We start from the raw sequence: 27,736 nt of genomic DNA on the forward strand, positions 1-27,736 counted from the left end.
GCAAATAAACACACAAATGCATGCACGTGAACACACACAAACTCACACAAATATGCATATGCATACACACAAACACACATACAAATACACACAAACATACACTAAGCACACACAAACACACAAATACACACACATAGACATACTCACACAAACACACATACAAATACACACAAACATACACACATAAGCACACACAAACACACAAATACATGCACATAGACATACTCACACAAACACAAATATATACACAGACACATGTTGGGGGAAGTCCTGTGCATTTGTCAATAAAGCACTGCTGGCCTATAGGGAATCAAGATAGGTGGGACTAGGAGTCCAGGAGGACTCTGGGAAGGAGAAACACAGGAGATTCAAGATGTAACGCCATGGGGTAGGAGCCCGGAACTATTCTCCGGTAAGAGACATACTTAGATTAACAATTGTGGGGTAATTACTTAAAGCAGAACTAGCCAGTAAGAGACAAGCAAGGCCAACAGTTTCATAATTAATATAGTCTCCTGTGTGTTTATTTGGGACTCATGCGGCTCTGGAACCAGGCTGGCAGGAAGGCTTCTCTCAAGGAAAAAGCTTCTCTTTACAGACACACACATACATTCATACACAAACACAAAAACCACATACACACAAACATGTACACAAATACACATACACTAACATACACACACATTTAAATCTAGATTCTACATAGGGAAAACATGTTGTATTTGTCTTTCTGAGTCTGGCTTATTTCATTACACTTCTATTCTTTTCATTGTACATGCCACTATTTCATATTTCTTTATGGCTGAAAAAATTCCATTGTGTGTAAGCACCACATTTTCTTTTTCCATTCCATTTTTTCACTATTGTGAATAATGCACAGTAAACAGTTTCACATGTATCTCTGTGGCATGCTTTCTTACAACCTGTCAGAAATATGACAGGAGTGATATAGCCTTATCACATAACAGTTCTATTTTATATTGGGGGGCCAGGGTAAGAGTTTTCATTTTGTTTTGTTTGATTTTTGATTTTGTTTTCTAGAAACCTGTACATTGACTGCCATAATGGCTGTACCAGTTTACGTGTCTACTAGCAGTAAATATGGAGTCCTCTTTGCCTACATCCAGCAGCATTTGTTAGCCTGTGTTTTCTTGATGGCTGCTGTTCTGCCTTTGGTGAGACGGAATCACAACGTAGATTTAAATATGTATGTCCTTATGCGTTTGCTAAGGGCATTGAATGGGTTCCACATTTTGTTCTTTATCCATTCAGAGATTGGATAGGGCAGGGGACTTGATGTTTTTGTAGCCCTTAATATATTCTAGTTCTCAATCTGTTCTTTCATAGATAGTTAACAAAGATGTTTTCCCCCTTCCTTAGGAAGTCTCTGCACACCAGTGAAATCCTCTTTGTCAGGTTTTAGGATCCCTCTCTGTGCTACTGGAATTCTTTACAGAAAGCTTATACTCTGTTTCCTATAGTAGTTCAAAGTTACTGGTCTGGTCTTAGGTGAAGTTATTTTACCCATTTTGATTTGATTTTTGTACAGGATAATATATGGATTTTCCATTCTTTTACATGTGGATTCCAGTTTGCCCAGCACCAATTGTTAGACTGGACTTTCTTTTCTGTACATTTTGACAACTTTATTGAAAATTCATTGGTTGTAACTGCATGAACCTATTTACAGGTCTACTATTCATTTGTGTTGTCTATGCACCTGTTTTGATGCTAGCCTCATAGTTGTTGTTATTATAGCTCTGTAATATAATTTGAGACCAAGTATTTCAATATCTCATGCATTACTTTTTCTGCTCAGAATTGCCTTGGCTTCTTGAGGTCTTTTGTGTTTCCATATTATTTTTCAGATTTTTTCTAATTCTGTGAAAAATGTCTCTGGAATTTTGATAGGAATTGAGTTAAATCTATAGTTTTCGATAATATAACTGTATTTACAATATTAATTATACAAATCCTTGAACATGGGAATTCTTTCCATTTTCTTATGTCTTCCATTTCTTTGTTTAGTGTCTAAAGACTTGGAAGTTTTCTATGTAGTTGTCCTTTACCACCTTGTTTTGAAGCCATTAAGAATAGGATTTTTCTTCTTGTTTCTCTCCCAGCAAGTCACCATTGGGATCTAGAAAGGCTGCTAGTTTTTGATTGTTACTTTACATCCTGTTGCTTTAGTTAATGTGTATGTCAAGTACAAGATTTTTCTGGGGGAATCTTGAGAGCCTTTAGCATAGGACACATATCAACAGGGATGCTTTGCTGTCATCATTAACTACTTATATGCCTTTTAGTTCATTCTTTTTTATTTCTTGTACTTTTTTTTTGAGACATGACCTCTCTGTATAGCTTTGGAGCCTGACCTGGAACTCACTCTATAGACCAGGATAGCCTCTAACTCACAGAGATCTGTCTGCCTTTGCCTACTATAATTTTTTAAAATATCTAACTACTCTAGTTAATGCTTCAAGAATCTTCAAGGACCTCTTGGGTAAGAGAGGTGACTGGACTCCTTGTCTCACTGATTTTAGAGGAAATGCTGGCAATTTTTCTATATTTAATATAATTATTTATTCTGTATAGCCTCTATTATGCTGAGATATGGTCCTTTGATTTATAGATTTCTACAGGTTTTACTTGATAGGAAGATTAACATTGTCCAAGGTCTTTTCTGCATCTGTTAAGATAATAATGTGATTCTTGACTTACATATATTTGTGTGCTTACCTTTACTGTGCTGCACACATTGAGGCAAACTTCCATTACCAGTATGAAACTAATTAGGTCCTGGTGTATGAGCTTATTTGTTTTACTGAGAGCTTGTATTTCCTGATAATTGGACTGTAGGTTTTCTTCCTTCCTTCCTTCCTTCCTTCCTTCCTTCCTTCCTTCCTTCCTTCCTTCCTTCTTCCCTCCCTCCTTCTTTCTTCCTTTCTTTCCTTCTTTCCTTTTTTAGTTGCTGTAGTCTTCTTTGGTTTTTGTAAAACTGGTTTAATGCTGTGCCTCCCATTCCTACTTTGTAGAATGGTCTCAGAAGTATTGGTGCCAGTTCTCCCTAAATGGTCTGGTAGAACACGGCAGAGAATTTGCCATTTCTTTATGAGGAGCTGTTCACTTTTGCTTCAGTCTTGTTGCATGTGATGATAATTTGATTCAATCTTGTTAGGTCATTTATGTCTAGGAACGGAGCCATTTCCTCTAGATTTTCCAGGTTTGTGAACTTAAGTTTTCCAAACATTCTTTAATAATTTCTGACTCTATTGCAATATTCCTTTTTACCTCAAGTTTTATTAATTTGGGTCATCTCTGTCTTTCATTTGGCTAAGTTGGTTAAGAGTGTATCATTCATATTTATCTCTTCAAAGAACCAACTTTTAGAAATTATCCTCTTTATTGTTCCTTTAGTCACCCATCTCACCAACATTGTCTGAGTTTCATTATATTTTGTTCCTACTGCTTTGGGGCTTCGACTACTATTGTTTTCTTAGGAATTTGGGGAATACTGTTTAGTTATTTATTTCAGATTTCTTTGATGTTTCAATGTAAGCACATATAGCCATCAACTTTTCTCTTAGTACTGAGTCACTGAATCATAAAAAATCATGACACATTGTGCTTTTATTTTTATTTGATTCTAGGAATTTTACATTTTCCTCCCTGGTTTCTTCAATTGCTCATTTGTCATTCAATATTATATTGTTTGTTTCCAAATAAATATAATTTCTATTGCTATTGATTTCTAGTTTTATTCTACTGTGATCTGATAAAATATAATAAACCATTTCAATTTTTCTGTGTCTGATAAGCCTTAATTTGTGCCTAGAACATGGTCTACCTTATAGAGTGTTTCTTGGAATACTGAGAAGAAAATGCTTAATATCTATTGGGTGGTATACTCTACAAATATCTGTTGAGTTCATTTTCTCTATAGCACAGCTTAACACTGACATTTTTCTTGACTTTTAATTTTGACAACAGTCTCAAAATGAGAGTAGAGTATTAAAATTGCCCACAGCTATTTTTGTCAGAGCTCTCTGACTTTTTGCGCTTATTAGTGTTTATCAATAAACAGAGCAAAGCCTTGATTTAATTAATTATTTAATTAATTATTAATTTATAAGTGCACCAAGCACCATGCTCACTTGAGTTGGAGTTTATTTTCAAATGCTCTTCATTTGTTAGTTTCAGGTAAAAATTGATGTATGTGGAGTGATTCCTACAACTCTTCTTACACATAATCAATAGACAGGATCTTTTGGTTCTTGCTCCAGTAGCCAGGCTGTGACATGGGATATTATATGTCATGGTTGGCCAATAGATACAAGAATCAGGAAGAGTTGGACCTGTGGGTTATTTCTCCTATCCAGTTACCTTCTCCTCCCCCCACCACTGGTTTTCTTATCATCTTAGTATTTCTATTGCTGTGAAGAGACTCTATAACCACAGAATTTCTTATAAAGGAAAACATTTAACTGAGGCTGGCTTACAGTTTCAGAGGTTTAGTCCATTATCATCATGGTAGGAAGCATGGCAGCATGGAAGCAGACAGGGTATTCTAGAAGGAGCTGAGGGGGGAGAAGGAGCTACATCTTGATCCTGCAGGCAACAGGAACTGGTCTACAACACTGGATGTGGCTTAAGCATATATGATACCTCAAAGCCCACCCCACAGTGACACACTTCCTCCAAAAGGGCCATACCGACTCCAACAAAGCCACACCCCCCAATAATGCCATTCCTTATGAGCTTATAAGGGCCAGTTACATTCCACCTACCACACTTACGATTTGGTTATATTTACTAATATATTTCCCTTTTGTATAATTTATCTTGATTGAGACATCTATTACATCCATGTAGAAAATAATCCTAGTACAAATCCTATCCATGCATGTTTTGGAAGATAATAATGATAATGATGCATGTGTTTGTGTATTGGGGTGCATGGTTTCAGTAACAGGAAATTAAGGCACCTGTAAGCTATGAAAGTAAAACATGGGGTCTTTAATTTAATGCAATATACAATAAAAGTTATGCTAAACTCTTTTTATATTCATCTTGGAGGTTTGGATTCTTTTTTAATCTTTTGTAATTAAATATGCTTCCAATCCACTTTATTTATGTAAGGCAAGCACAAAGTTGTAATCACTGTGGCCTGAAGACAGCTTTTTTTTTTTTTTTACAAAAATGGACTATGGAAGGTAGAGTAGATGAGAGTTTTAAGTTTTTAAAAAGAAGCAGGAGGAAAGGCCAGAGGAAGGAATGATAGCAAACAGTGATGGAGAAGGGAAGCAGTAGACATGTGTCCTGTAAGCTGTTTCCCCTCTGTGTTGCTTCAAGGTTTAATTACATTAACTGCTGTTCATTTAGAATTCCCTCTGCTACCTTCTCCAGTTCTGGACACTTTGTGCATGTACACCTTTGTATTCTATTTGTCAGCAATCTTCTGGTGTTAGTTAGCATGAAGAGTGAAATACGATAGGAAAGTTAACTACCAGTGTACCTATGTAAAAGTAAAAGAAAATACTTTACAGGTGAGTCAGCTGCATTCGGAGAAGTTGCTCAAGGCTTAGTAACTTCCCTCATTCTTTGCTTGGGCAATGCAGAGGGTGAGTGGGATTGTTTCTTGTTATTGGGTGATTTTTATACCCTGTGATTTGGGATCTTCCTCAGCCTGTGGATAAATTTAATGGAACAATATAAAAGAAAATCCTATCTTGACTATTTTGTCTTAATATCTTTATGATTAGCATCAAAACAGTTTGGATTAATAGGGATTAATAACAAGTCTTCCTTTTCCAGTGGTTCAGTGGTAGCAGTTATAAAATACTGGCTTAGCCACTACTGTGAAGAGTCGTAAGACCCACTTTTAATGGACACTTAGTTAAAAGTCAAGCACCATGCACAGGCCTTTGTCTAAGTTGCTTCATTTCAACCGTAGGAGTGACCATGTGTCTTCTCCTCCTGAATATATAGAAATTAAAATTTTAGGTTTATCATTATTGTAGTTGGAGTTACAAAGGGCAGCAACAGTTGGGTGAGATATCATTGATATTAGAACTCCATATACCAAAACAATGGATCTATTATTCAATAGTTACAAATGTATGCATTAGGTATGACCAGTTAATAGGTCTCTATTTTGTGGGTGTTATAAACTGAGTTTCATTCATTTATTTATTTACTTTATCTAGGAAAATAAGAAGCACTAGATTTAAATCACTCAACATTTATATAAACCATTCAAAATTCAAAGGCAGATCAAACTAAAATTAAGTCAAAATGAGGAACTATTTTTGTCATGTTATAAAAAGGCTGATATTTTCTGAAAAGCAAATTTAATGCCCAAATAACAGATTGTAAAAAAAGCAAAGTCGGAGTATAAAAATTGATTTGTCTGTTCTAGAGTCTGCATACACTTGAGTTGGTCCTGAGTGGTGAGAGAAACAATATACTTTCCTTGTTTTTTTTCCAACACAAAGCACCAAACAAAAGTTTAGGGGTCGGAGGCGAGGAATATCAAATGCTCTATTTCCACAATTGCAAATATCTATCAACGTGTAGATTATCTGACAATCTGCTATATGATCTAAAGTGGGTTAAAGACAACAAGCTCCTTTGGCCCAGCACTAGAAATCCTCAGTAGGAAGAGAATTATGAGAATGACTGACCCAACTCTCCACTTCCGCTCATCTAGAAGCCTCAGCAATTAGCTGGCTTTCTAACCTGGCCTTGTGCCTAATTGGTTGGCTCCTGAGACATGATATCCACATTTTGACAGAGTTACTTCTTTACAAATATTTAATGCCACAAACAGTGACTGTCTGAGAGTCTAGCCGATTGGGTTTGGGCATAGTTCGTCTTGCAGTACAACTTTATGACCCAATTCCCTAGTTCACATTTTCTCAGGCAGTTATTTCCTGTGGAGGCTTCTGCAAGTAGTCATTTTTTTAGGAGAACGGTAGTTAAAATAATAGCGCTTTTAAGGAATCTGCAGTACGGTGATTAGGATTGTGGCCAGTGCGCGCATTTCCTGCTATCTGTGAGAATACGGAAGGCAGCATTCCTTTCTAATTATTGCAAAAACAAAACTTCCTTGTCATTTTTTTTCACTAGAAGATTGATAAGTGAACAGAGCCACAGAGCATGGTGCTGCGGGACATTGTGCTTTCAGAGAAACAGAACAGGAAACAAACCAAGAAAAGCAATCTTGATTTCCTCAGACAAACTGACAGTTGGGAGACGTATGTTTAGATAAGAGTGATACAATCAAAGGTTTACTGTATCATAACAAAGAGGCCTGCGTATGATCAAGCCTCTGAACGGTTTCTTGCAAATGCTATTTGGAAGCAATATTATTTATTTTGCTGTAGATGTTGAATGAAAAAGCGTAGTTCTACAGGAGGCTGGTTTATAATGAAGAACAGTTTTGAGAACACAAAAGCTAAAACAGCCTTCCTTTTTAAACCAATGCAGTTGAAGTTTGGTGCCTGAAAGGGCAATGTGATTTTATCAAAATGAACACAGAATTTATATATTTGGGAATTCTTACAATACAACTTTGTTTTCTTTCCCAAACATTTACCCCTCCATACCTATTAAGAAATGCCCAGGACTGGAGAGATGGCTCCACGGCTGAAAACACAGCTTTCTTTCCCAGACTACCGGGAGTTCAGTTCCCAGCACCCATGTCCAATAACTCACAGCCTCCTGTATCTCCAGCAACAGAAGGTCTAATGCCCTCTTCTGGCCTCTTCAGGCACCAGCACACCTGTGGCACACACACAAAGACACACATGAAAGTAAAAATAAAACTTTCACTTTTTTAAAGAAACTAGTGTCTTTCTTAATAAAAGTTACACTTAATTCAGGCAACCTTATGGTCATTGTACTGGCTGGGTCCTTTCTCTAACTGGGTGCCCCTTTTAGAGCCTTGTGTGACCATCTGTGCCAAGGTCCAGTCTTTAATGTGACCTGTCATTAAGTGTAGACATCGTGATATTGCTGAGACAAAGCTTGGGTACAGAAAATGATTTTATTGTTAGGTGGTAACTACAGAAGAAAGAGGAAACCAACTTCAGCAAAATGGTCTTAAAAAATTATTGCCCTTTGGATGGAATCTTGGAAATAAAAACTCATGTCTGCCATTGTCAAGTCTGCTTTCTGACACCTTGCCTCTCCGGTCTTGTTGCCCTGCCTTCTGGTGACAGGTGACCAGCTCCACTGATCTGTCTGTTTTTTCCTCTCTTGGAGCTGGTGACTTGTGTGAGACAGCAGCCAACATCTTGAGGGTGGAACAAATGTTATTTACCTATACTAGTCTGTTGTAATTCTTTTGAACAAGTGATTGGCAAGTGGCCTAACATGAACAAGGAATTCAACAGAGATCTCTTAACTGTAGGAAGAAAGGAACATATATGCTCAGTTCTACTAACATTGTCATAAAAAACAAATATGCATATTAATGAAAATATTTGTGTGATCACGGGCACTACTTATACTTGTTGACTCCTAGCAGCAGTGTCCTTTAGTCAGGTGACTGGATTTTTTTTTATTGTGATCTCAAATTTCCAAGCTACTAAAGGTGAGTTACAAGTGTAAGAACTTTCCAGAACATTACTAAGTGAATAACATGAGGTTTAATATGGAAACAATTAGAAGCAGATTATTTTTACTTTAAACCTTTGCTTCTACTTGATTTAGGTGACTCTGATTCTGATTATATGGCCTATCACAAAGGACTAATGAGTTTGGTAACTCAGCATTGGTCTCTCCACTCTTCTTCATGCCTGTCTGCTATTGTTTCTTAGTTGCTTCCTTGGCTTTTATTTTCTTTTTCAGACCCTAGCATCCAACTCAAGACTTGCTATGTGTTAGGCTATTGCTACATACACAGCTGCTTTATGCTGAGTTTTTCTCAAGATTCTGAAGTATCATCTCTTTGGATGATGTTTTTAACACTAGGCTCCTCTACTCGTTTTACAAGCCTTCCTATGTGCAGGAAAATTCTGCTTGAGTTCTTCAGACTATGTCTTACTCCTTTCTGCAGCCAGAATTATAGAAATAAATAGAAAGCGGTTCCAGACACAACAGTGAGAACACTAACAAACCCTCAATAAATTCTGAATTCCCATCAACAAATGTATAACATAATCAATAAATTGAAATGAGCTTTCAGGAACTTCTCTTCTGGGTTGAGTGTTCATTTTCTTTATGTTCTCATCCAAGATTATTGAATTAGTCATCAATTGACATTTTAAATCTTGGACCCAAAGAATTCTTCATTCTCTTGCCTCTTTGAACAATTGAAACTAGTGTTTCTGTCTGGATGTAGTAACACATACCTGTAATCCCAGAGCTCCTGAGGCAGAGGTGAGAGGGTTGTGAGTTCAAGGCCAGCCTGGGTAGAGAACCCCTATCTCAAAAACACTAAGGAAAACAAAACAAGCAAATCATTATGAGCCCAAATAAATGGAAACTGAAAGCTTTCAATGCACAAGCCTCTTTCTCCCCAAACTATCAGAACCATGAACCTTCAGAATCCCTTTCTAAGTTATATTAGCTTGTGTAAGTAACTAAAATACAGCCTTGTCCTTCCCAACTCAAGAGAGAAACCTAGGCCTTCACCAAAGACATTTAACAGACACCAAGAGAGAAACCTAGGCCTTCACCAAAGACATTTAACAGACACCAAGAGAGAAACCTAGGCCTTCACCAAAGACATTTAACAGACACCAAGACTAGCCACAAATCTGTGTGGTTCTGTTGGCAACAATTGCCCGACAAGCAGTTATCAGCTGGCTGATGTTTCATTTGAGGCAGACACAGGAACATAACTTGAGAGTTGGGGTGGAGAAGATAAAATGTTAGTCCACCTATAGTGTAAATTACTAATACTTAGTAAAAGCAGGAAACTTTTCAGATAATAATCAAGATAGGAAGTTATATTTTAATTCTCTATAGTGTAAATTTTATTCTAAGAACTTCTCCTTTAGAAGATTATGGGTGTGTTGTGAATCTTCACAGGCAAGTGATCTAACAGTTGACCATTTGACAGTGATGAAACTAAAGGCATTTCCAAGGAGAGCAAATGGTAGAGTTCTACAGGATTTGAAGTACCAAATAGCATCTTGGATGTCGTATGGAAGTGGTGGGCTATTATACCAAACTTGATGATCTAGTCCTGGGAGCACAGGGAACTGAAATGATATGGCATCTGTGGACTTGGTTGTGCATTTGCTGGGCAATTCAGAAAAATTCAGGAAGAAAAATTTCCCCCAAACCTCAAACTCTGGTTTCAAAATGGATGTTCTTGATGGAGATGACACATCATGGAAATTTTTATAATAGATTTGGGGAATTTTATATTTACTTAGATATTTATCATTAATGTCCTTCCTCTGAAACTTTAAATCCCAGCTAACCAACCCCATTGGGACAACACTACAGCAGAACTGTGGGAGAGTTCTTTGCCAATGAAGAAATGGAATAAGACAATATAGATGTCTTTGGGGAGGAGACTATATTCCTTTTAATGGCTGTGGCTGCGTTCTGAAATTCCCCTGCGTGTTTTACAAAAGGTCTTTTTCCTGTTGCTCTTTATGTTCTTAATTCAGAATAATGGGTTTCTTTTATCTGTGCTTAATATCATTCAGCAATACACTGTGAAGGGTCTCGGTGGATACAATCCTAAAGCAACCAAATAGACACTGGCTTATCATAGTCTTTTGTTGGGACATAGTTCAACCTAAAGTCTGACAATATTGCTGAAAGTGGGAAATGTACTTTCTCCTTTCTGACACTACAAAGATTGTGCCAGCAAATTGTAGACAATTTTTTTTGAAAATACATAGACTTTGCTTGCAATGGTGACAGACTAGATTGTGACAGACCAGTCCCTCTACTGAAAACAGCTGGAAATCCAGACAAGTATTTAAAAAAAAAGCAGAGAACTACCAGAGCAATGAATTTGAAAGGACAAAGATGGAGAGCAGCTATAGTAGCATGCTCTTCTGTCTTGAAAGCATTAACAACACACAGTCTTTAACATGACCACCCACCTGACGAGTGATGGAATCACAGGAACTTGCTAAGTTTTACCTTCGCCTGCCTTTTCCATTTCTCTCTTAGGAGAAGTTTGTCTGGGTGGTGGTGGCACACACCTTTCACATCAGCCCTCCAGAAGAGGGCAGGCAGATCTCTGTGAGTTCAAGGCCAGCCTGGTCTACAGATCGAGTTCCAGGACAGCCAGGGCTACACAGAAAAATCCTGTCTTGAAAAACCAAAATCAAACAACAACAACAAAAAGTTGACTCTATCTTCATTACTAATTATGATAGCTTTTGACTACTTTGAATTTTATGAATAATCAGCGATTCTAACACTTCATGCGGCTTTTATAATCAATTAAAGTAGGAAGTAGTAGTGAGGCATATTTCAGGAGGCAGTTTTTAAAAGATAATTAAAAGGTTATGTTTGAGTCAAAAACACAGATGGAATCCTGGCTATCCACCTGTTGAGCAGCCTTCTGCCTTTGTAGAGTTAATTATGTTGATACGTAACGTAACCTATGGGTACAAACTCCCCAGACCAGTGATGACATACAGTGTTACCCAATTATTATTTTAAATATAAAATTTATTAATAAATTAGACAAAGAAGAATAAGAAATAACCATAATATACAATTTACTAAATAAAATAGCAATGATTTGTTTTTATTTCATAATGATACAAATGTATGGTAGATAGGTAGCCTTGCACACAGGCTTCTAAACCATTGTAAGAAAGAAACATTTTGGTTTTCACAAAAACTATACTATCTAGCCAAAGCAAAACCCAGTGCAGCCAAAGCTTACTTTTAAAGATAGTTATATGATCATATTAGAGAAAAATTGGATCCATACTAAACATCTGATAATAGAAGAATATAAAATAAGATGTTGGCATAACAGTAAGATCAGATTTCATATGTGTGTATGCATATGTACACACATGTGTATTCTTACATGCGTATATGAAGGTGTCTTTAATGTGGAAATAAAATTTCTTCTGTAATATATAACGCACATGGACAGAATGGAACTTAGAATGTGTTGCAGGGATAAGCCTATCAGATCAAACATTTCCTCTTCTTGGTGTGGACCTGACATTGCACACAGACCTAGTATGAGTGTGCACACAGACCTAGTGTGAGTGTGTGCATGGCCCTAGTGTGAGTGTGAACTAAGACTTTTACAAGAAGTTTGAAATATTTTCTTCCATTAGAATCCAGAATCCGTAATTTCAGGTTAAATGTTGTGAGACTTCCAGCATGCTCTTAACTGCTTGCATTTGCTTTGGCTATTCTGTGCCTATTTTGTTTTCCCTTAAATTTTAAGAATGTTTTTGTTCCATGAAAAATGTAACTTAGATTTTTATAGAGATTTCAATAGATTTATAGACTGCTTTCATAATATAATCATTTCACACTATTAATTCTAAAAAACCCTGTATATACGAGGCCTTCCTACAGTCTAGAATCTTAAACAATTATTTTTAGTCAATGTCTTAAAGTGTACATTGGAGAAATTTATGTGACCAAACTAAGGATAAGAATAGTGTGGTGAAATCATGCCCTGTTATTACTACAGTATTTATCTAAACTTTGTGTGCAGTGGCATTTGTTTTATACAATTGGGAGACTGAACACTGAACATGTATTTATAATTGTTACATCTTTTGATTAATCACTCTCCTTATTTGTTAGGTCTATGAGACCTGCTCCAGTCCCTACCCAGGGTTCCAAAGGTGAAATGCTTCTCAGGAGGGAAGGAGGGGGTAAACGATTTCTTTAGTAACTTCACACACAATCTGAGGGTCATGCTCTTACTCTTCATTGTTCTGTTTCTACTCTAATAATCCTGCCCTACTTCTAACTTCTCCATGCTTCCTCTTCCAGCTTCTTCTTCTACTCTAAAAACTCTTCTCATTCAGGAGCCTTGAAGTGACAAAGGAGTTTCTCTCATTAGACAAATCACATTCCTAGAGCAAGAGATAAGGAGCTGAGCCATTTACCATGATAACACAAGGGTCTAAAGCCATAGGAACAAAGCCATAACCAGACAGGAAGTGCACAGTGCCCAATGACAACTTTAAGACACAGAAATGTTGTTAGTAGACTGGTAAGTGAAGAATAGGAATGCTTTTCTCAGTAACTTTGGTAGACATCTGTGACTCTGACCTTGTGCAAGCTGTAAGGTTTTCTTTTTACAAAAAGCTTTTAGTCTAATTTGAACTTGATATGAGGTGAAAGTGAGCTAATTGTGTGTAGAAAACCTGAGCAAGAGAACAAGGTAGGCTGTTAACAGTTCACAATTCTTGTAGGACAAATATATCCAATTATGAAGCATGTCCCAGTATATAGATATAGTCTATATATCAAAACTATATAACTAAATGAAAAGTCATCTTCTGACCATCTACAAATATATGTGCCAAGTAAACAACACACTGTAGAGCTATGGTAAAAATCCCAAGCTGTTAAGAGCTCTTCACACAAGAATCTGCAATGGGGATAACTGACACATTCAGAAGGTAGTATTCCTTATCATCTTGCAGATAAGGTTGATTTCTGCATCTCTGATGACAATATTCTTTGTCGTCTTATTAAATGGGATATGTCCTTCAAGAGATAAGCAATCTCTGATGGATTGACCTCTGAAGTATGTGCTGAATTCTCACCACATAATTCTGCAGTCTGTAGCACTTATTACTATGTGGTTGTTGTATTTATCTCTTCTGACTTGATTTTGGTTTAACATGTACTTTATTAGCTATAATAGTTTAAACGGCTTCTTTTTAGCTACCTTTCACTGCATAGATTTTTCTTCCATTCTTTTCTCACAGCCTATGTGTGTCTTATAGAGAATGTATGTTTGGGGGTATCATGGAACCTGGGTTTAGTTGTGTTGTTTCATGTGTGTGTGTGTGTGTGTGTGTGTGTGTGTGTGTGTGTGTGTGTGTGTGTTTGTGTGTGCTCCAGTGTGCCAGTCTGTCTTTATTGATGATCTGAGGCTGTTAATAGTTAAGGTTGTTATTGAGAGACAGTTATTGATGTGTGTGATTTTCTTTGTGGTTTTCTGGATGGATACTGTGTTCCCTTCTTTCAGTCTTATTGGTCATGGAGGTTTACTGGTTGGCTATAGTTAATGTGTTGATGAGACAGACTCCTTTCTAGCTCCTTTTGTTCATCTTTTAAACTCGTGAAATTTAAAAGTCAGCATCTTAAAGTTGAGTTGCTCCAGAAAAGGATAAAATGGTCTTTTCCAGGGGCAATGGACAAGAACTCGTTTAAGTGTATATGACTGTATTCTCCATGTGTCCACCAAAAACAGGCAGAAATTTTGTATGTCCTAGGTAATTTCATTCTTCAGGAGTCAAGGAAATAGCAATAACAGGATTCCTGATCTAAATGCAAGAGGTTCCAGATGCAATCCTGACATGTGGGTTCTCCAAGGCATTTAGAAAATTCAGAGAATTTTACAGGAGGAAAACTTCATGTCATTGTAGTAAGAATACTTGTCACAGTGTTTAATTAAATTGGCTGATCAAATTTATTTATTTTTTAAAGATTTATTTATTTGTGTATACAGTATTCTGCCTGCAAGTATGCCTGCAGGCTAGAAGAGGGCACCAGATCTCATTACAGATGGTTGTAAGCCACCATGTGGTTACTGGGAATTTAACTCAGGACCTCTGGAAGACCAGTCAGTGCTCTTAACCACTGAGCTATCTCTCCAGCCCCTATTTTTAATATTTTTTAATTGAACTTAGATTCTTCTCTGATACAATATATTCCAACACTGTTTCCTCTTCCCCACTCCTCTCAGGCCCCTCCCACATCCATTCTCATGCATGTCCACTTCCCATCTGTTTCCTCTTCAAACACAGAGCAACAGGACTGGACCAGGCACATAGCAGTGTGTGGTGAAACCATCACCTACTATTAACACAGTACCTATCTAACCCTTGTGTCCAGTGGCTTTTGCTTTATAGGACTGGGAGACTGAACATTTAGTGGCTATATATATTTGTATCTTTTGATTAATTACACCCCTTATTACTATGTGGTGGTTGCATTTACCTTCTCTGACTTAATTTTGGTTTGATGTGTACTTTCTTAGCCATAAACATAGTTAAAAATGGTTCTTTTTCAGCTTCCTTTCCTGCATAGATTTTCTTCCATTCTTTTCTCACAGCCTATGTGCATCTTACAGGGAAAGTACTGGGATGGTATCATGGAAGCTGGGTTTAACTGTGCTGGTGTGTGTGTGTTCCAGTGGGTTAGTCTGTCTGTCTTTACTGATGAGCTGAGGCCATTTGCAATTACGATTGTTACTGAAAGATGTTTACTGATTTATGTAATTTTGTTTGTTTTTTAAATAGCAATTACAGGCAGGCTCCATGTAACCTAATGATGGAGACAGTAGGAACAAGAAACACTAGACTCTATTCCAAAGAAAGAAGAAAAACTGCAGAAACCCACAAAGGAAGTTAAAGGAGACGTGAAAACGTGGAGAAGAAGATGAGCAATCTCAAGGGTAGGAAGGAGGAGGGACACAGCTTCCCTAGTGCGGCTCCCTGACAGGAACTGCTACCGGAAGGGACGCCTTGTGAGACTCGGACAGTCTTGCGCACAAGTCCACAGCGGGCACACGCCTCAGACATAGTTGCACATTTTGGTGAGGCTGTAATTTAAGTCACAATGCGTCACTCTGTATGACTCAAAGGGCAGCAGACAGGTAGCATCTTGCATAACACATTGTTAAAATCTGAGCTACAGTGGAGATCAGAGGACAGGGAACGAAACAACCAAAGGGTCAGAGAGTCTCCTCGATTATGCCTGCCCAGCCCTGGGATGAGGGAAGGCTCAGTACAGAAGTTGGGGGAAGCGGAGGGACCAGAAACTTGAAGCAGAAGAATGCAGGAAGCAGGAGACTCCCCTCAGGCTGCTAAGTTGTGTGGCTTGTTCCTCAGAATTGCAACTTGCCCTCCAAACCCGAACATTCCTTCCCTAGCAAAGGAGCCGCTCAATAGCTTCCTGAGGTAAACAGGAGGTTACCAAAAGACCACATATCCAGGAAGAGTGGAAGCCTGCAAGATTCTTGAGGCCTCTACCATCAAACAAAAGGGAGTAAACAGATGCTGAGGGTGAAGGTTCTGAACAGCCAAACTGGGGAAAAGAATGGACTGTGGAGATGTCTGCTATCTGTGGAGTGGGCTCCAGGGTTGCAAGTTCTGGGGAGTCTTCACCCGTGATGGGTGGTTTCCTGAACTTTTGAGTTATCCCTGCTCCTAGTAAATAACCTTCATCAATATTCCTATTAGTAACTACACAAAATAATAATAATAATAATAATAATAATAATAACTTCATTGGTTCACTAATTGGGCAATAATGTGACCATTACATTTGTCTGTCATGAACTCCTTCCTATGGTAAATAGGTGTGTGTGTGTGTGTGTGTGTGTGTGTGTGTGTGTGTGTGTGTGTGTGTGTGTGTGTTTTGCATCACTCCAGGAAAAACCTGTCATACAACAGCAGTACATGGGGAAAGATATTTCCACCTTGGAAGCCAGGATCCAACCTCATCAGCTGAGTATATACAAGGGTATTTGATAGTTCTGAGCCTGGAGCCTGGAGCCAGCAGGTAGATAAACCCATATTGATTGTCACTTTCAGTTCTGAAATTGCAAATCTGTATTTTGGTTATTTTTAGTTGTCAAATGGCACCTTGCTCTCCCAAATATATAAATAGAAGGCAAATTGGTTATTTTTGTCTCTTGCTTAAGAATGCTTATTAATTGTAGAATTTCTGAAAAATACAGTAAATTTTCCAAAAGCAAAAATTACAATCCAGAGAACACCCCTCTTAATTCTACTGGGGCTTTTTCTAGAATTTTAAATAATAGATGGTACTAGTGGAGCTTCTGAATCAAAAATTGCATGGTTATTCAATTATGCAGGCCAATTAAAATATTGGAAGTGGGGATATAGTTTAGTGATAAACCCCTCAGCTTTTATGTGTAAAGTCCTGAGTTAATTCCCAAGCACTGCAAGAAGAAGCATAAAGGAAAAAATGCTAGGCCTGGATGACACATGATTGTATTTCCATCACTTGCCAGGCTGAAGGCCAAGTATGCGGAGTTTAAGGTCAGTCTGAGCTACACTGCAAAACCCTGTTTCAGAATACAAATAGACTGATGCAGGTACTCAATGAGAGGGGAAGGGGCCCTCAACCTTCTAAAATCAGATTTAAGCTCCCAAACATGGAAACCACAGAGAGTTAATGATAATTGACATCATATGTTTCTTATCAAAGCCTCCCCAAGAAAAGTCGCTTAAGGGAAAATTCATAAATACTTGACTTGACCACAGTCTACCAATCCTCTTCCGCATTGGAGCCTTCAGCTAATTTGTTGACTTAATTACCCAAGGCACAGGAAGGTTAAACAGAGTGATAATCTGATTTTCCCTGATTGCTCATCACTGAAGAAAGTGGCCTATAGGATGCAAAATAAACCTAGAACCTCGAGCTATGTAAGATGCAAAGATGAAGCAATTATCCAGATCATTCCCCCAAAGTGGACTGTTTACAGTAACCCAATTATCTGAGTAAATGCTCCACCTACACTTTGTCTACAGGATCAGTGCTTTAATCACATCATCTGACCTAATGGATGGACTGGTCCTTAGACTTGTTTAGTGTAAGATAGTTATACTTAGCATCAAGTTTACAAAGAAAGACACTATTGCAGTAGCCTATAAAATATCTGATATGATAGGGATAGCTGACATTTTGTTCAAGTAAGGAATGAGTGGTTTGTGTTTAAATGACTTAGAAAACATGAGAACATAGAAAGAAAATAGCATGTGGTTAAAAAAAAAAAGCCAGTATCTACTGTGGTCTAATCTATATCGAAGTGAGTTCAGGAGTTGAAGCTTTTCTACAGCATACGGAAGTTTATCCCACACCATTTCAACTGTAGAAAACATCTACATTCTGATGTTTTCTGATGATCAAGACATACTCTCTCAAAAATACAAGGAAAATCAGTTATCTTTTTTCTCTTGTTTAAGAATAAAACACTCATTTTAGAAATTTTCAAAAGCATAAAAATTTTTAAAAATTCCAAGTCACCACTTTTTTATTCTATTGTGGGCTTCTTCTTTTTTTTTTAGAAGTTTAAATAACATGTTGTGTTATTTGATTTGCTGAAACAAAAAGGTTTGCTTATTCAATCGTGGAAGTGAATTTAAAGACTGGAGGAAGGACATAGTTCACGGGTAGAAAGTACACTTTATACACTCAAAAAGCCCTGAGTTCAATCCCCAGCCCTACAAGAAGTGGAGGAAACTATGCAGCTGGGTATGGCAAGTGCTCATAATTCTAGCACTTTTGAGACTGAAGGAGGAGGATAGAGAGTTCAAGATCAGCTTAAACTACATAGCAAAGCTTGTCGAACAGCAGGAAGAGGAAGAAGAGGGAGAAGGAGAAATAAGAGGAGGAAGAGGAGGAGGAAGAGGAGAAGGAGGGAGAAGAGAAAGAAAAGGCAGAGGGGCGGGGAAAATGTTCCCTGCCTCTCGCATCCAGCATGGGTCCCCCAACCCTGTATCTCTGGAAGCACAGACACACACGAGTGCAGTTTGTTAATCTACACACTTCTCAGTCCGACAAAGTTGATAATCAAGATTAGATATCATATTTTCTTAAATGAATATGGTATAAATCTAATTTCTATTTTGAACCATAAAGGTATTTCCAATGTCATTATACACAGATCACTGTTGGATTTTTTAATTGTTTCAGAATTTCATGTACACAGATAAAACCACACCCCATTTCCTCCTATTCCTCTCCTACCCCACAATTACTTTTCCCTCCAATTTTCATGTGCTCTTTTTAAACTCACTGAGTTCACTTAACACTGCCTGTATATGTGTGGATACAGGTCTGTCTGCCCAAGCATGGGTAGCCCTCAGGACTCACATGCCTGCAGTAAACAGTCTCTCCTCCCTGTGTAGCCACCAGTTCTCACTAGCTCTGTGGTTATTGATGGGACTTTGTGAGTCCATACGCATCTCTGCTGGGATTTGGGATGGCTTGATCTTGTGCATTTCTTGTTTGTGTGTGCAATCCCAGCCACTTTGAGTTCATGTGCACAATGGGGTTGTCATGCCAAGCAAACACATTTAGGATGTAGACATCAGTACCTCTGACTCTCACAATTTCCCTGCCTCCTTTTTCACAATGGCCACTGAACCTTGGGTGGAAGGGGTTGGATACATCTGTCATTTAAAGCTGAGAACTCCACAGTTTTAGTCTTTGCACATTCATCAGTGGTGGTGTGTATCACTCACCATCTAGAAAAAAAGAACCAAGCTTCTGTGATGAGGGCTGAGATGTGGGTAATCTAAGGATAAGATGATAAAAACTTAGGTAGCCCTTTACTGTGTCAATTTAACAGAAAAGAAGAGAGAGTCTCTCTCTTGGCTTATTACCTAGCCAGCAATGGGTCTGTTAACATAACAGTTACTGTTGTTAGATATTTGTAAACATGTAACTTGGCATGCTTGTTTGACTTTCACTTTTTTTCTAGAGTCCTAGAAATAGAAGAGCTAGAATTTTAAAAATGCTATTTACATTGCCTTTATTATGTATTAGTCAGTGAAATGCCAGTGATACAAACTGGGAATAAGGAAGTCTGTTGTCCACAATATACTTTCACTAAATACCATCATTCTCTTCAAATTCTTCTTGTATTCCCAATTTGATATGGAAGACTTCTTTTGTTCTTTTTCTTTGCATGTTATGGAAAATAAGTATATGTCCATACTTTATATTTATATTTTCTATTTTGTGAATCATCTTTAGAACTTTTGCTCTTTATGATACATTTTATGTTACTTTTTATTCTTGAAATACCACAATATCAGAATCTCTCACCCCTTTCTATGACTATTTTGCAAATAATTTTGTTGTTCATTTGCTTTGCAATATTTTGATTTTATATTTCAGCTCCAAAGTTTCTCTTATACCACTGTACATGTGTGTATTTATGCATGTGCTTATGTGTGGTGTTCATGTGCATATGTATGAGTTTACATGTGTATAAGCACACAAGTGTTCAGGTTGCTCATGCACATATTTTCATGTGGAAACCAGAATTTGGTGCTATGTTGGTGGGGGAAGTTCTTCTATGTATATGTTTGTCTTATTGGTTGATAAATAAAGCACTGTTGGCAAATAGGGAAGCAAGATAGGTGGGACTAGGATTCACAGAGGATTCTGGGAAATGTAGTCAAGAGTAGAGTCACCATGTGATCCTGGGAAGAGAGGACACATGAGACTGGCATCCTAGGTAAGATAAGACCTTATAGAAATATATATATATTAGTAGTTATGTGTTAATACTTAATACAGAACTAGCCAATGAGAAGCCCTGGACATTGGCCAACAGCACTGTAACTAATAGAGTCTCTGTGTGTTATTTGGGGTTGATACATCTCTGGGACGAGGCTGGAGGGAAGAATTCTTGTTACACTGTGTGTTTGTCAAAATTGTTCTCCACTGTGTTTACTAAGGTGGGGTCACTCACCAAACCTTGAAATCACTAATAGCTAGTTGGTTTTGTCCCAGAAACCTCCTGTCTCTACCTCTCAAGTGCTGGAATTCCAGATGCCTGCCACTGCATGAGCAAGTACTTCATCAGCTAAACTCTGACTTGTGACATGTGTTCTTTATCCACTGAGTCAGCTGCCCTGACTGCATTTTTAAATGTTTTCTCTCTTGTTTCTTTTTCATGATGCTTTTAATTTTCTCATTTTCAAAATTAGTTATAGATATGCTTACACTTTAGTTTATCACATCTTATTGTTATTTTAATTCTAAATCATTAAAATGCTGTTCAGGAATAAAGTGACCACCAAGGAATCAGTTGGTGTTTGATTTTATTAATCATGCTTTTCCGGCTGTGTTTCTTCACAGGTTGACCATTTGATAATTAAAACTTTGTACCAAGACACACACACACACACCTCAGTTACACTGAGATGGTTTGGGATCTCAAAAATGAAATTCAGAACACTTGGCCTAAAAATGAATTCAGAGAGGAAAATCCAAATGCAAAAAACAAGAATCAGAAGGTATGAGGACACATGGCAGAAACCCTGGCTATCAGGGAGTCTGAGGCAGGAGCATCATTTGAGCCCAGGAACCTAGGGTCAGCTCGGAAGCACAAGAAGACAATCTAAATAAATAAACAAACAAAAAAGGCATTTTAAGAAGAACCTTCTCTCAAATTAATATGCTGCTAGAAGACATGGAATAAACTTCGTAAATTTTGAGATAAAACAATTTCAACCTTGATTCTTTACCAATGACCTCACATTCAGACTAAGTGAAAGCCTTTTCCTAACACACCAAGAAGGACTGAGTAACTTTATGCATCAAGGGATTTTCCTAAGAATTTAACTTGAATGTTTCATCAAGTTAAAGCATAAAATAGATTTCATCTGACTCTGGAGGCCAAGTTTTCAAGGCCAGGGAATGCTGTGTGTGTCCAGTTTAACAAACCTCCTTAATGTTGCCAGCCTCTCAGTGCAAGCTGTGACTCCTGACAGGAGACTCCATCACATAAAGATAAAGGGTGGATAAGACTTAGCAGGGGATGACTGGAAAGAAAATATGGGGTGGAGGGCACAATGCCTCAAGAATTAAAAAATGTTAGAAACTTAAGAACAAGACATTGCTTCAAACAAGAAACTTGAGTGAAGCATGATTTTAATTTTTATGCTATTGGTAAAACACAAAGTTGAAGCCATTTAACTTTGGTGCTATGAACAGGCTCCTTCAACCTGCCCCCAAATGGTAGCAATGAAACTGTAAATGTGGAAATAAGATACTAGCATGTCATTTGAACCACCTTATAGTATTTATATAGCTATAATAATAGAAAACTCACAACTGATCCCCAACTTTGTAACATTCCTGTAAGAAGACGTGTACCAGGACTTCACATTCCCAGGCAGTACAAAGATGCAAAAAAAAAAAAAAAAGAAAGAAAAACATCTGAAAATTTATAATACCAGTAGACAGAAAACACAGACTATAGAGAAAAGGTTAGAGCAGTGGTTGGAATGTTATATCCTCATATTACATAGTGAGATTTGACAGTCTGAAAATTTAGTTAAATAATAAAATATAACACATTAAAATTTATGAAAGTGTCATGAGTAAAAAAATTAATAAATAAGCACTGACCACTGATATGAATGAGTATATGGGAAAATGAGATAGTATGGTCAAGGAAATCATAGGTCTCATAACAACAGAACAGAGTATTTTATGAATCAGATAAAGCCAAAATATATGGCCAAAGAAGAGACAATTGCAGAATTACAAATTTAAGCATACTGTTGCATCTGGACCAAGATATAAACTAGTTCTCATGTTCTAACAAGCTCCGCTGTGTGTTTCATCTGTTATCAGCTCTTTGTAAAACTTACATAAAACACAAACCTAAAAATAAGGGATGAAAAACTATCTGACAAATCTGAATTCTGGACAAATGTCTGAAAACCTTGGTATTCATCTTATTCTCACAACCATCATGAAGAAGAAATCAGAGACCACTTGGGGTAAATCAAGGTTTATACTTAGTTTTATCCAAGCATTCATTCATTTTCAAGCACTTTTTCTCATTGCCATATACTTGGTCCTTCTCTCTGAAATATTGTCTTCTTTCTTCTTTCTAACCTTGAACGTAATTTGAGAGTGAAAGGCTAAAGCCAGCTCTAACCTCCAGGGGTGGAGACCTGCTGGCACCACTAACCAAACGGGAAGGCTTCTGACACTTGAGGAAGATGCCCTCATTTCCCAGGTCCTCAAACAGTCTGCTAGAAGCCCTGTCATTAGGGCCAGTGGGGTCAAATTGAACATACGATTAATAGTCAAGTAGAGGCAAAACCTTGGCGCATACTGTGCTAGAGTGCTTTGGGAGGCTCTCACACTGCTTCAGACTTGCCGTTTTCTTCATCTGTGATACACAGATTGGGTGATAATTTCTCTTGGGAGCAAGGTGATGGCAAAAATGTCACATCAGGAAAATAGCAAGCGAACTCAGCCTTTATTCTTCTACACCATCTAACTCCTCAGCTAAGACAAGGAAGGAGAGATGGATTTTATAGGATTTTTTCCTTCTGTTATTTGTTACCCATCTTGTCACACCCCTTCTTTCCTAAGAGAGAGGGGCAGGGGAAGTGGTGTTGCCAAGCAAGGTCAGGGCTTAAAAATATCTTGTCTTTCCCCAAGTTCTATAAAAATATCTGCGATCAACTGAGCAACCAATTACTGCACACCCCAAATGCCTGTTTTCACAGTTATTTTTAGGGGCGAGATTCAGTCACTACACATCCTGTCCACTCAAAACAACAGACAGCCATCGAGGGCAGCTAATGAGTAGGTAGACAAATGACAATGTCTCCTCACTTCTGACTTTCCTTCCACAGCCCAAGTGGCTGCCCGACCGTCTCCACACTGGCGTCAAACAGTCCCCTACAGTATGCAGACAGTTTAAATTATTACAAGGCAATGTTACAAGTATGGACTCTGGCACAAAATGAAGTAATTACATTCAATTAGCAGTTCCCAAAGTGATGGTCCAACACTGGGGGCTTTAGATGTTGCCTTTTGTTGACTTACAGAAGCCAGGTAATGAATGAAACTTCAAAGTGCAAGGGCCCAAATGACCGCTTAATTAGTGGAAACGAGATCGGAAAGGATTGCAGTAGAGAGAGAAAACACCCATTATTTTCTTTTGTTGTAGGAATTCAGAGAATAAGCTCCATTTCCCAAATAATAACAGCAGATAGTGAAATGCAGAAATACACTTCTGAGGAAATGCCTCCTAGGATGATGTTGGTGGCAGAGGTGTTTCTGAGGGAAGTAGTATTTAATGTGCTGTGATGTCTGCATACCTAGTGACTTATCTGCTTCTAACTTGTTACTAGAAGCTTAAGAAATAACTTTGAACAGTCTAGAATTTAATTTGGGACTAATAATAAAAGAAGGTTTTAATATAATACAATTAGCTGACCAAAAGAAGCTGTGTTTTATGCATCACATGATGTAACATCAAGCAAGAAAAATCATGATCCTTTACTGTACATGGGCTACCTTTGTGGAAAGAGTAGTAATGTGTGAACATAAATATTCTTGTCTGTTTCTGGAAAATGATCATATTTGTGTATATGTATATGTGTATATATATATATATATATATATTTTCAACTGTGCCAAGTTTGTTTCATACTCACATAAATATATGAAGAGAAATGTTCAAGGCAAAAGTTGTAATAAATGCCCTTGTAATTTTTGTTTATACTTCCAAGATCCATAACAATGAAACAAGGAGCCATCTGAGCTTTATGAGTAGAGAATGAAGTGCTGATTGGATGAGTGGCTTGTGACACTGTTAGAAAGTACATATTATCCAAAGGAATTTGTAGAACTTTGATCACTTATTTCTTCTAGATGTTATCCCTGACTCTTATTCCATACAGAAGAGGAAACAATAGTGCTAAGTGGGGACATAATATGGTATCTTCTATGCAGTAGGCATTAGTGTAAGTTCCAGTACACATGGCTACATATGAATAATAGTAGAAAAAATATTCTCATGCTCAAGTCACAACCTCCTTCTCCTCATTTAGAGTCATTTACATAGCTGTCACGTCAGAACATTGAAGATTCCCTCATTAGTTCTCTGCCCTAAAGAAGGTACTGTTGAGTCTATATGTAATCAGAGTTTCTTTTCTGTCTGGTCCCAGAGCAGTCTAGCCCCAAATAATCAAACTGAGACATATTAATTATTAAACTATTTGGTCAATGGCTTAGGCTTATTATTGGCTAGCTCTCTCTTAATTATTAATCCATTAAGCCACTCTCTGGCGGCTCCTTTCTGTCTCCTCTCCCCAGCACTCTCCTGGCCTGGCAGCCCCAACCTATACTTCCTGTCTGGCTACTGGTTAATCAGTGTTTTATTCATCAACCAATAAGAGAAACATATATACAGAAGGACATTCTCTATTACCTATATTTTCTTAAATGACCCATAAGGTATTTTTAAAGTCAAGTTTTGCAGAGTTTAATCTTCTAATCTCATTTTCAGAGTCACTTTTCTCATTAATAAAATATCTAGCCTCACCCCGACTAAGATATCTTTATCTGAAAAGTGAAGAGCTCAGTTTATGCAGTCACTGGTAATTAGGCATAGCTAATTTTCTAGACATGTAAAAGTAGGAAGAAATATTTCTAAAGTGAAGGCCTAAGTACCTGCCTATTCTCCAGCCATGTTCTGAAACAGTTGGGCAATTGGGTAGGTACTTTGGTTAGTGAAAGAAATTGTGATGTGCTCTCCTCCAGCCTTACTTTTGAACTCAGTGTTTTCTAGTCTTCTGGAGATCTGAGGGGTTTTTTTCTTTATTCAATTACTTCTTCATCTAAAGACATCCCTAATTATTTTTAAGAATTATTTTAATGTAACTCACTTTATTACAAGCAGAGAGTCTGTGATGTATTGCTTTTAAGAATAATTGATGAGCAATTCAAGCTATGGGAATATGTCCTACCAGCATAAAAGTAACAGATTAAGAATTTCTGTATGAAAAAAAGGAGGGGAGATGATGAAGGAACCTCTTGTTACAGGGGGAAAGGTAAACTAACTATAAAGATATCTGAAAAACCACAAGGAATCATATTTACTTAAATAAACATAATGTATATAATTCTGTTTGTGAATACGTGTATACAATTTTAATGAACCTTTCTCTGATAATGCTTCCTCTAAGAGCCAAAGATCATCTAACAAAAAAAACCCATATTAGACTTGAGAAGCCCTCTTTGAGTTGTTGGGCAGGGCTGTTCAAGACATTCCCAAAACATACAGCCTGTTGCCATTGTCCTTGATTACCCCAGAGGTGGAAGATAAGTTCCTATTTATGAAGATGTCATTCATTTAAGAAGCAGAGGTTCAAAAACCTCTGATATGGGGCTGACATAAATTCATCCTCCATGAGGACTAACTTTCATGGTACCATAAGACTCCATGCAAGTTTCCAAAAGAGGAAGGTAACTAACCATCCTACCTAGCTATGGTGTGTATGAACCACATCAACTACCAGCATGGCACAATAACACGAAGGGTGCAGCAGTGGTGTGCATACCTTGGAAGTAACTAACTCTCTAATTGAACTTAAGATCTGCTCAACAGGAAGGAGACCACAGCTGGTCCTGGAAACCTAGCTAACTACCCAGTGCTAGTGAAAGCATTGGCATTGGAGGAGAATCTGCAACCACTATTTTACTATACCAGTATAATCCCTCTCAAGAATCTAACATTTGTCTTTATAACTGCAAATAAGTGTCCTCACCACTTACCAATGAAACTTCTCTTTGCAACAAATGGAAGCCACTACAGGAAATTACAACTAATCAAAATGCCAAGTGGAGCCCATTCCCAATGGATGTATCTATAAAACACTCACACATCTAAGGCAACATTGAAACAACAGGGAACATTGCAGAAGGTGGAAAGACTGTTAAGAGCTGGAGGATCAGGGAGTTTGCATCGAGACTGTGTCTCCTGGCAGTGTCAGAACCTACACCCATAAAGTCTCACCAACATGGCTGCCAAACCCAAGGTGAACATGGAAGGACAGCAACAATGGAGACGCTGTCCATTGGACAGTGGATAGGGGAAAACCAAAAAGTCTTAACTCTCCATGGAACTGCAGGCAACTAAGACACGCTAGAAACAGGAGAAATTGTGGTGATACATTATTTATAATTTAATAAAGCCACTGAAGATTAAAATGCAAAGCTAGCCACAGCCATAGAGCCAGGCAGTGGCTGTATGAGAACTCACACCTTTAATCCCAGCACTATGGAGGTAGAAAATGAAGACATAAAGGGTCTCATGTGAAATTCAGTTCAGACAGAGAAAGCATTGTACTTGAGGATTTGTGGGTCATCCATTTTGGTCTGAAGTAGAGGTAAGAGCCAGTGGCTTGGCTGTTTTACTTTTCTGATCTTCAGCTTGAAGCTTGAACCCAAATATCTGTCTCTGGACTTACATTGTTTGTGTTACAAGAAATATTCTTTCCCAGGAAAGAGCCAGTCAATACCAAATGGGCAGCCCTGAAAACATACATACAAGTCACACTGTACAGACTGAACAGGTTATATTTAGGAACATATGTGTATAAATATATATATATATATATGTATATATATGTGTGTGTATGCAGTAACAATGAAAAAAGTACAAGGAAGGGTATATGAGAGGTTTTGGAGGGAGAAAAGGTTGTGATTACATTATAATCTCAAAAATTTTAAATATAATGTACAGGTTATATGATCCGGGGTGGGGGAACAGGGAGAATTTATATCACAGTGCTGTCTTATCACATGAATTGGTAGAAATTTATCAATCAGTTAGGATTCCCTCAGCTGCAAATAAAATTGATTTTAACCCAACAATGATAGAGTGGAATGCCATAGAAATCCACCCCCCTGCCCAGACAGGTGGCTTCTTCAGAATCACTTTTGGCCTGGGCTCTAGTTTCTATCCTCTTTGATGGTTTTGACAAGCATTACCTTTGCTTTTCTTACACTGACAAATAGT

Source organism: Mesocricetus auratus, unplaced genomic scaffold (genome assembly GCF_017639785.1).
Source record: "Mesocricetus auratus isolate SY011 unplaced genomic scaffold, BCM_Maur_2.0 Super-Scaffold_4256, whole genome shotgun sequence".
Taxonomy (NCBI): domain Eukaryota; kingdom Metazoa; phylum Chordata; class Mammalia; order Rodentia; family Cricetidae; genus Mesocricetus; species Mesocricetus auratus.